General features: G+C 35.4%; 1 protein-coding gene across 3 annotated transcripts in view; it reads right to left on the bottom strand.

The window, feature by feature from the left end:
• Positions 1–300, bottom strand: part of LOC137234031 (uncharacterized) — a 199,263-nt gene extending 198,963 nt beyond the window's left edge. For all 3 annotated transcript variants that reach the window (XR_010947665.1, XR_010947663.1, XM_067757689.1), the window contains exon 1: positions 26–300. The gene's annotated coding sequence lies outside the window, so the exon portion shown is untranslated. The remainder of the gene's footprint in view (positions 1–25) is intronic.
• Positions 301–11,609: the final 11,309 nt, after the last annotated feature.

Below are 11,609 nucleotides of genomic sequence, written 5' to 3'. Positions count from 1 at the left end.
TTTGTCACTTAAAACATTTTCTTACTTGGGGCTTGGTAGTTCCAAGGGATTCGAATGATCACGCGAATGTTTTCCGTATTCGCGACATGTCAATCACCAACATTTTCGCCATTATAAAATAGATTTTATATAATATTAATAACAACATCACATTTGAAAATGCTTAAATTTCTGCCACAAATTGATCAGCTGTTTTTTTTATCTGTCAAATCATCACTTTCTGAAGTTGGCAACTCAATTCAACTTCAACTGAAATAAGTTGTAATTCGTAACACCAAACAGGAGTTGAGTTGTCTTAAATTTGAGTTGTTTTAATTACAACCCAACTAAGTTGAGTTGTAAACGGTAATAGGAGCAATAAAGAAATTTATGAAAAATATGTAAATAAAATTGGAAAGGAAAAAATTTCTAAACTAAATGAACTACTCAAAGTCAAATATATAAGTATAAAAACAAAAACTTATGAAACAAAATTTTTATTAAAAAAAAATTACAAAAAATAACAGATTTAGTTCCAGATTGAAATTTGATAGCTAACACTACATTGCACCGTCTGGCAATACCCTCTGTCTAGCACAAACCTAAGTCAGCTAAACGCTAAATAAAGTACGAAATTAACACGTTTACAGCTCGTGTGCTCAATAGACTATTTATTTTTTTAGTCTTGACAGTTTAGCTCTATAATTAATTTGTCGGTATCATTTGATGTGACAAGCCATATCACAAAAGGCACATAAAATAAATAAACACAAGGCGCGCTAACCTCCGAAGAGATTTTGGGCCGAGCTTCTCTTCCTATTTGGGTCGTTCTACTTTAAATTTTTTTTTTACAAATTGACGGGACGGAAGCTACATGATTTACGCCGACTTCGAAAAGAATCTGCAAGGCAGATTAGTTTTCACTGAGTATTTTTTCATTACAGAAATACACTCGGAGTGTTTGCCAAATCAGTGCCGAGGGGCGACTCGCCCGCTCGGAAACATATTTTTTCGAATTGAAAAACTTTTTCCACATGTTTTCATGTTGCTTTGCCCTGGAATTGAACCCAGTATCTTCGGTGTGGTAGGAGGAGCGCTCTACCACCACTACAACTAGTAAACTTTGACTCTGCGACGCCATATGGAATAAATATGTTTGCATGCCTGAAATGCTGTTTAACAGAATTCTTGTGTAAATATCTCTTTAAGTGTTTACGTCATTCCTACATCTTATCTTCTTATATATATAAAAATGAATGCCATTTTTCGTTGTGATTTTATAACTCAAGAACGGGCTCACCTATCCAAACCAGGCTTTTTTTTAGGCTTTGTTCAGACTATTCAGTAGATGGTTTGTGTTTTGAAATTTTAAGAATCGGATACCAGGGTCTCGAGATATAGACCAAAACGTGGACCTGGATAACTTTAGGATGTGTTTGTTCAATATGGGTAGAAAATGGGAGCTGTTGATGATTGCTATAGTATAGATTATTTTTCATGCCCCTCCGTGACTAGGATCTCGAGATATAGACCAAAACGTGGACCGGGATAACCCTAGGATGTGTTTGTTCAATATGGGTAGAAAATGGGAGCATTGTAAGTTGTCGATAAATGCTAATGAATAGAGGGCTTTTCTTTTCGCTGGGTAACTAAGAACTCGAGATATAGACCAACTGGGAACTCGCCTTCAGGTTAAGAGATTGCCTTCTTATGTACTACAACCAGTTAAAATGGTATATTCAATCACATAACAATATAATGCTTTTACCTTAAGGCGCTTAAATGCGCTCAATGTATGGTGAAATTATTTTGAAAAACACACCACAAACCCATTTGTTTGGCCAGATTCATCCCACATAGCCAGCGGATTATACGTTTTCATATTAACATACATACATCAATAATAGTTTAATCATTTACTAAACGATTTGTTACCTACTTAGCTACGCTCCTTCGCTCTCAAAATTTATGTACTTTCGTCTTAACTAGCTTACTTATTATTCCCACCTACAAACTTACTTCCATTATATTTATATCAACATGTATGTAAACTTCATCGTAGTTACGACGCATTACAATGCCCAATATTGCATTGGAAAGGTGACGATGGCTGCAATATCAATATACCAATGATTGATCCACGAACAGGTAAATAATATTTTCAGTGTGTTGACATTTCATCATTTGTATAAATTTCTTAAGTCAAATTTTGCACTTATTTTGAGGTCTACATGTACAGAAAAAAGTTAGTGCCATTAATTTTTATTCGTATCGATTGATGGTTCGTCCACAAGAACAAAATTATATCTTGAGATGTGGTAAACTATATCATCAGTACATCGTTGATATGTATGCCAAAATAGAAACAGAACGTCTTAATTTTATTCGTTTCAACCAAGCAAAATTAAGATCTGAACAATATATTCATTTGCAAGATGCGATAGCGAATGATGCTAATATTAATGACATCGGACGTTTAATTATATTGCCATCTTCGTATATTGGTAGCCCACGGAATATGAACGTATATGCTCAGACGCAATGAGTTATGTACGAAAATACGGTCGACCGGATCTGTTCATTACATTTACATGTAATCCGCAGTGGGATGAAATCAAAAACAATTTATTTGCAGGACAGTCGACAACCGATCGTCATGACATTACTGCGCGTGTTTTTCGGCAAAAATGTAAAGCACTTATGGATTTGATTGTGAAATTATATGTATTTCGGGAGGTGCGTTGCCATATGTACTCCATCGAATGGCAGAAAAGGGGATTGCCACACGCACATATACTAATTTTGCTGGTACATAAAATAACTCCGGATCAAATCGATAACCTTATATCTGCTGAAATTCCTGATCACACTGCTGATCCAGAGTTATTTCAAGTTGTCGTTAAATACATGGACCGTGCGGTGAACTAAATGTGAATTCACTATGTATGATTGATGAAAAGTGTTCGCAACGATACTCAAGGCAATTTACTTCAGACACAATGACGGATATCCATTGTATCGACGTATATCACCTAATGATAATGGCAAAACGGCAACCATTAGAATGCATAACCAGGAAGTTGAAGTTGATAATCGTTGGGTGGTTTCGTATTGTCCATTATTATCGAAAATATTCAATGCTCATATAAATGTGGAATATTGTAATTCTGTCAAATCCATTAAATATATTTGCAAGTATGTAAATAAAGGGAGCGATATGGCAATTTTCGGTGTTGCTGGTGATAATACAAATGATGAAATTACTCAGTATCAAATGGGGCGCTATATTAGTAGCAATGAAGTTGTCTGGAGGATTATGTCGTTTCCAATGCACGAAAGACATCCTGCGGTTGTTCACTTGGCTGTACATCTTGAGAATGGCCAACATGTTTTTTTTAATGTAGCAAATGTATTGGAAAGAGCAGCACAACCACCAGCAACTACGTTAACAGCTTTTTTCAAATTATGCGAAAGTGATACATTTGCGATAACTTTATTATATTCTGAAGTGCCTCAGTATTACACCTGGAATGTGTCTTCGAAAAAATTTCAAAGACGTAAACAACGAACAGCAGTTCATGGGCATCCTGGCGTTTTCCAAACAGATGCAATTGGGAGAATATATACAGTACATCCAAACAATGTTGAGTGTTTTTATTTGAGATTGTTATTAGTTAACGTGAATGGCCCAAAACCATTTCAAGAATTGAGAACAGTCAACGGTCATTTGTGTCAAACATAGCATTTGTAGGAGGAAGATGCACATTGAGATTCAACACTTCATGATGCATCTATTTCGGCTCATCCTCAACAAATACGAATGCTATTTGTCATTATTTATCAACATGTGTGCCATCAAATCCACTTGAATTATGGAACAAATATAAACATTATATTGCAGAAGATATTTTAATTCGTATGCGTCATCATGCAAGAAATATTGATTTGTTGGAAATGTACAACGAAGCTTTGATAATAATTGAGGATATGTGCCTAACGATTGCAAATAAAACATTAGTACAATTGAGTATGATCGCACCAAATCGTGAGATGCATGATCTGTTTGATCGTAAATTGCAACGTGAGCAGGAATTCAATTCTAATGATTTCCGTTTATTTGTACAATCGAATATAACCAAAATGAATATTCAGCAAAAACATGTATATGACACAATCATGCAAGCCATTTCCAATAATGCAGGTGGATTATATTTCTTGGATGCACCTGGTGGTGCAGGCAAAACGTTCGTTATATCACTGATTTTAGCGACTATTCGATCGGAACAGAAAATTGCATTGGCACTTGCATCTTCGGGAATTGCTGCTACATTATTAGAAGGTGGTCGGACAGCACACTCTGCATTAAAATTTCCATTGAATGTACAGGTGATTGAAACTCCTACTTGCAATATTTCAAGAAATTCTGCTATGGCAAAAGTTCTGCGATTAACGTCAATTATTTTATGGGATGAGTGTATAATGGCGAATAAAAAATTACTAGAAGCATTTAATCGAACAATGCAAGATTTACGTGGTAATCAACAGCTTTTTGGTGGTGCTTGGATATTACTGTCAGGGGATCTTCGACAAACATTGCCTGTCATTCCTCAATCAACTCCTGCTGATGAAATAAATGCCTGTTTGAAGTCATCAGTTCTTTGGAGATATGTACAAAAATTGACACTGAACATTAATATGCGTATTCACCTACAAAATGATGCAGCTGCCCAAAACAATTGTTAGAAATTGGTGATGGCAAAATACAAATCGATAGAACCAACGGATTGATCACTGTACCGAACAATTTTTGTACAATTTCGAAATCGATAGATGAATTGATTGAATGTGTTTTTCCAAATATTCTTCAGAATTACAGAAATCATGATTGGTTGAGAGAACGCGCCATTTTAGCACCGAGGAACATTCATATCAATGCCATTAATTTTCAAATTCAAGCAAAACTCCCAGGTGTAGTCACGACATATAAATCAATTGACAGTGCTATGAATCAAGATGAGGCAATGAATTATCCAATTGAATTTTTAAATTCATTAGAACCGGCTGGTATGCCACCGCATTGTTTGAATCTGAAAGTGGGTTCTTTGATTATATTATTGCGAAATATTAATCCACCAAAACTGTGTAATGGCACCAGATTGGCAGTGAAAAATTTATTGCCAAATTTGATTGAAGCTACGATCTTAACTGGTAAATCAAAATGAGAAGTTTGTTTAATACCGCGTATCCCTATGATTCATTTGAATTAAAACGATTACAATATCCTGTGCGTTTATCATTTGCGATGTCCATCAACAAAGCCCGAGGGCAAACGCTTAACGTTTGTGGTGTGAATTTGGAGGAATCATGTTTTTCACATGGCCAACTTTATATTGCCTGATCCAGAGTCGGTACCCCCAGCCGTTTGTTTATTCATGCTCAAAATGGAAAAACACCGACTTTACTTATTCATTTATGCAAGAAAAACAACACTTGGTGTTTTCAGTAGTAACTTTTTTGTTTTCTGAAGTATATACGATTGTTTTTTAAAAATACGTCTAAAGGTACTTCCACACCGGTAACGAAATAGTCAAAGACGTATAACAATTGTTTTAAAACAATTGCAACTTGTTACACAACCAAGTTATCTAATTCCTTGGCTTGGTCTCACCCGGATCCTGAAGCAGGTCCCCGAAACCTTCTTGAAATTGGACCATACAACATCGTCCCCTTGCTGGGACAACAAATTTTCCACAAGAATCCCAGAGAGGAACGAGTGGGCAAACGGCGTGGATCCGGGATCTCCCGAAATCTCCTTTTTTACAGATGTCTCTAAACTAAACAACTAATCTCGATCTAAGCGAGAGCTTTCGCTTACCCGACCACTGTAGAGTTTTTCAGGCTAAACTCATAGCTATCTGGGAAGCAGCCCTCTATCTTGCTAACCTGCAGGTGACCAATTCTATTTCAATCTTCTCTGACAGCCAAGCTGCCATAAAATCCCTGCAATGCAGTAACAACTCGTCACTAGTGGCATTGAAGTGCAGAGAAACCCTCAACAAACTAGCTGAAAATTGCAACCTAAGCATAATATGGGTTCCTGGCCACTGTGACATCTCAGGAAACTGCGCCGCGGATAAGCTAGCTAGGGAAGGCACCAACCTGCCAACAATAACCTCCGGGGGTGGGGCCAGCCCTCCTCTAAACACTTGCAAACACTGCCTGCGATCTCTTTTCACAGAGCAGGCAAACGCCAGATGGGCCAAGGAACCTACTTGTAGTATATCCAAGCAAATCTGGCCTAAGCTGGATGAAAAGAGATCGCAATCGGTGATATTGTTAAACCGTATCTCTATAAGCCCACTAGCGGGCCTTCTTGCAGGTCACTGTCTCATGGGCACTCACTGTGCCTATATGGGCCTGCAGACAAATGACTTCTGCCGCAGTTGTAGCGACGAGGAGGAGATAGAAAGCGTAGAGCACTATCTGTGCCACTGTCCCGCACTGTCAAAAACCAGGTACCAATGCCTCCACAGACACTCCTTTGGGTACCTTGCGGTGCTTGAATCTATAAACCCAACAAACTTTCTTCTATGAGAGTAGGGTAACAGGAAATAGGGGCCCCCCACGTGGTAGCACAACGGGCCACAACGGCCTACGTGAGTTTCCGCTCGGACAGCGGAGGCAGCCACTTTAACCTAACCTAACCTATCTAATTCCTTTGATCTTTACCGACAACCTCTGTGTAACATGTAATCTGCTATAAAAACAGAAAAAAAGTTACACAACATCGTGTTATACAACATTTTTCAGTTGAATTTCTAACAGTTTGCATAAGATTGGTTATATAATTGTTTGTAACACGTTTTGTTACTGGTGTGGACGCACCTTGACGTATCGTTATGTTTTACGTGACTACAAATTTTATATGTAATTTTTGCCTAAAATGGTAATTTTAGCTAATATTTTTTTAAACTACAGTTAATTCATTCAATTGAAGTACAAAAAAATATATTTTATTTTAATTTTTTTGCTATAAACTGAGGCCCTTCGAAAATGACTGATTTTTGTGAGGACAAGTCAAAGACAAGTCAAACTTAATTTTTAATATATTAAAAAATCAATAGATTTCTTTAAAAAACATTTAAAACATGTGAATATATATCAAATTAATGATAAAAAAAAACCAAAAAAAAAAGATGTAAGTTTTTTTATATCTTTAGGGTCCTTAAACTTGAACACGTCTCTCAGACGTACATTATCTTTCTAGGGTAAAAAAAATAACGTTATCTTTCTATGGTTAAATAATAATGTCTACAGTGATTGAGTGTGTCTAGGGTGATTGAGATTTGTAAACATTGGCTAACAAGTTTTATTTACTCAGTTATCGAAATAGATATTTCATCTATAAAAAATATGAAAATACAATTTTAGTCGCAATTAAAAATAAAATGCTTTGTCGACTTCGTATCTTCTTCGCGTCGTCGCACCTTTTTTAAGTATGAGTACACGTTTCCACTTAAAATATACTTTATTAAGAAATAGCTCATCCGTTGTTCGATACTCAACTATGCAGTTATTTAAACACATTCGGTTGTTTTTGCAATATATATTTAAAGCCAATGAAACTAATTCACTGTCACTACAAAATTTTCCACCAATTGTATGATTAGACAAACTGTGTAATATATATTTAGTAGGTATGTTTGTGCATTGCTTAGCTTCTCTAACTACCTGTTATGTTGGCGCTTGAACCTTGCCAATATTGGTTTACTGCGAAAGTGATGTAAGCCTTGTTTTGAAAATTTTATATTTGACGTTTCTTTCAGTTTGGCAAATTGGTTGCAAAATGCCCAGACTCAGTATAGTATACAGGCGAAAATACTGATAGACTCTAAAATGGCCCATATACTCAAGTTATGGCGTTGTGCTATATAAGCTGTATTAGGCTGTTTTCCTGACATTTTCTCTAGTATAAGGTTTTTAAACCTGCAGCCGAAATAAGTTGATTTATCACTGAGCTGTCTAATTTAGTTTCTATTGAAAACGTAATATTTTATTTTTCATTTAAACGGCATTATAAAATTTTTTGTAAAATTTTAAAATTTGCTCTTGAATCATTTTATATTGCAGCTAAGTTTTGTTTCCATCATGTACAACCCCAATTTCCCAAAAAATGCTATTGCTCACTTGTTTGTTGGCATTTCATACTGGCGCCTCTTATATGCACAGGGTGCTGTAAGGTTTTGTGCAGCAGTTTGCTTGCTTTGACGTACACTCAGAAAAAACACTTGCCTCAAATGAGGTAAAACATTTCATAAAAAAATTTTCTTCAAATTGTGGATTATTTCAATGTACTGAGTAATAATTTCCTATTTTTGTATAAAACTTTTCATTAATGTGAGGAAAAATTTAAATTTTTTTTTTCAATCAAGTATTAATATAACCAAGAAAAAAATATGAAGTATATTCGAACGAGTTTCCGTCATCTCTTATCAAATTTGGTTTCGAGACAAACCGATTTCGGGGTTGTGCCATCATCAGTGTCGATGCTCGTTCAGAACGAGTACATCAAATATCCATCCTGTCGGAAACCCAAAAAAAAATGAGTCAAAAAAAAAAGAACATCTTAGTTTATGAGAAAATTACTTGTCTAGATAAAGGGAAGCGCTTCTATGGCGCAAAATTAATCCTATTTTTCTTCCCTTTCAGAAATTGTTAGGGTTTTTCGAGTGTGGTTTTTCCCCTTTCAGACTCAGTTACCGAGCAGAACGTATCCGGTTCGATCTCGTCCAGAAATTGGGACTTACATTTACATAACACAACTCTACAACAAAAGTTTTTTCTTTGTCCTAAAGTTTATTTCATGATTTTCTGTTTTATTATAAACAAAAACAAAAAGAAAATGCCTTTTTTCGGTATAAAGTTTGCTTTTGTAATAGTTATAGTAACAATACTCATGGCGCTAGAGTGATAACTAAACAACGATCAAGTGTTTTGTACAAATCTAGAATAACCTAAAATATCGTCGCGAAAGTGTAAATATGAAGCTGATGCTATTGATTGTTATATATGTATGTGGGCAGATTATTAAAGTTCGAGATATAAAATATGAATTAAATACATCTCTCATCCTCTGTGAAGCCTACGAAGCATATTTTGGCTGTCCTGTTTGGAATCAAGACAAGACATGGGCTCCACATGTTGCTTGTAGTTATTGTAAACGATGTTTGGAAGGTAAGCAAATTTTATTTAAATAGTAAATTAAATAAAGTAGACATATTGATTCCTCTTTCTATATTTTAGGTTGGTATCGAGGTGAGAAAAGATCTATGAAATATGCAGCACCAAGAATCTGGCCAGAAATAAAATACGACGTTAAAGACTGCTAATTTTGCATTGTGAATCCGAGTAAAAGACGTAGAGGTAAAAATGCAAAACCTATCGAATATCCTGATCTTGAATCTTCTTCTGCTCCAGTCGCACACGATCTGACACGACCAGTACCAGCGCCACCGAAAAAATTATCGCAGAGGAGTGGCTCATCTCTAAGTTCTTATAAAATCAATGCCGTTAAGGAGTTTTTACCGACACCGGAATAACCAAAACATCATTACATACCTACTGAAGAATTTAATGATTTGATTAGAGATATAAATTTACCAAAAAGTAAAGCAGAGCTTTTAGGCTCTTCTTCGAACAAAGTTATCAAGGCCAATATGATGAAAACACAATGGGATACTATATTTGGCGTTTATTGAGAGATAATACCTATGAACATAAAAGAAAAGTAAAAGTGTACACCTTTAAATTATTTTCCACTTTTTTGTAAGTTATATCGATATAAAAACTTAATAAAAATATATTTATTTTAATTGTTTCATTTTCAAGTAAAAATTAAAACCACAGATTTTGAAAAATTTCGTTGAAGCGGTTTCCTAAATGGGAAAGCAAACTTTTTCATGCCATATATTTTTTTTTTCGTCAAATTACGACCTAAAGAACTGAAATTTAATGCTTTGAAGTCAAAGTCAAATTTTGTGTTGACCCGTGTAATACTCGTTCTACGATTTGTAAACTTTCTTTGATGGGCTAAAGACCTTTCTAGATTTTATTTACTATGTGATAAGTTTTTTTTGCTTTTTTTGGTAAAGCTATTTTACCACATTCGAAACTTTATTTTGGAATATTTTTTTAGTTGTGTGTTATTGGATTCATTGTGACCAAATGAGATCCGTTCAAAAACAATTCCGTGAAACACAGGATGGTTGTCTTCTTTCCTATGTTCCACAATTGTCTAAAGCTTATCGATCTATCTTTGTTACAGAGTCAGAGAGAAATTAATGGTGTGTAATTTGTTTGCAAAATTAACCCCATGCTTGATGAGCAGTCCTGTTTTGCGCACCGAGATTGTGGCCAAATGCCTTTTTAGATCGACGATGAAATTTTGAAATGCAATAATGGTTTCGTTTTTTGTATCAGTTTTGCATTAATCTCTACAAAAACTATCACACTCCTGACTTGGTTGTTGTAATAGAAAAAATAGATAGAGTTATTATCTTAAATAATTAAAAACAAGTATCCCGGCAATTGGGTTCAAAACGCGTACTCTTCAACCTCTTAGGCAGCGTAGGTCTAATTGTTGTTAGTTAGATGCTGCGCGAAATTGCGTGCACTCCGACAGCACATTTAATAATATTTAGAGCTTACGCTTTCTTTTTGAACATAAGTGAGATTTTCGAGACACGAGAAATTGAGAACTCGACTTCTCGCGAGGTTCTCGTGTCTCTAAGTACTCGTAAATCTCACAAGCTTTTCAACTTTCAATTCAATCGCTGCATTGGCGTAATTCTATACATTTCGGTGTTTTTTAGTTTTGGTTTTGTGGAAACTTTCGCTTGTACTCCAAAAGAAATCGTAAGTTCTATATAAAACAAGCAATGAATCGATTAAATTGAATGTTGAGAGGCTCGCGAGCCTTACGAGTAATTCGAGATTCGAGAATCTCGCGAGAAGGCGAGACCCGCGAGAAATCTCTCCTCGAACAAGTTCGAGAAATCGTAAGCTCTAATAATATTCAAAACGATCATCGAAATAAATTATGATTGTAAAAGCTGAAGGAAAAAAACGTATGTTCATTCAGTTCTTTAAATTATTCGTATTCGGTCGGGCATTATTTATTTGTTGTTTACTGGTCTTTATACTCAGTTGAGCAGAGCTCACAGAGTATATTAAGTTTGATTGGATAACGGTTGGTTGTACATATATAAAGGAATCGAGATAGATATAGACTTCCATATATCAAAATAATCAGGATCGAAAAAAAATTTGATTGAGCCATGTCCGTCCGTCCGTCCGTTAACACGATAACTTGAGTAAATTTTGAGGTATCTTGATGAAATTTGGTATATAGGTTCCTGAGCACTCATCTCAGATCGCTATTTAAAATGAACGATATCGGACTATAACCACGCCCACTTTTTCGATATCGAAAATTTCGAAAAACCGAAAAAGTGCGATAATTCATTACAAAAGACAGCTATAGCGACGAAACTTGGTAGATGAGTTGAACTTATGACGCAGAATAGAAAATTAGTAAAATTTTGGACAATGGGCGTGGCACCGCCCACTTT

This window comes from Eurosta solidaginis, chromosome 1, assembly GCF_040869045.1.
Source record: "Eurosta solidaginis isolate ZX-2024a chromosome 1, ASM4086904v1, whole genome shotgun sequence".
Taxonomy (NCBI): Eukaryota; Metazoa; Arthropoda; class Insecta; order Diptera; family Tephritidae; genus Eurosta; species Eurosta solidaginis.
This window is presented reverse-complemented; position numbering and strand designations above follow the sequence as displayed.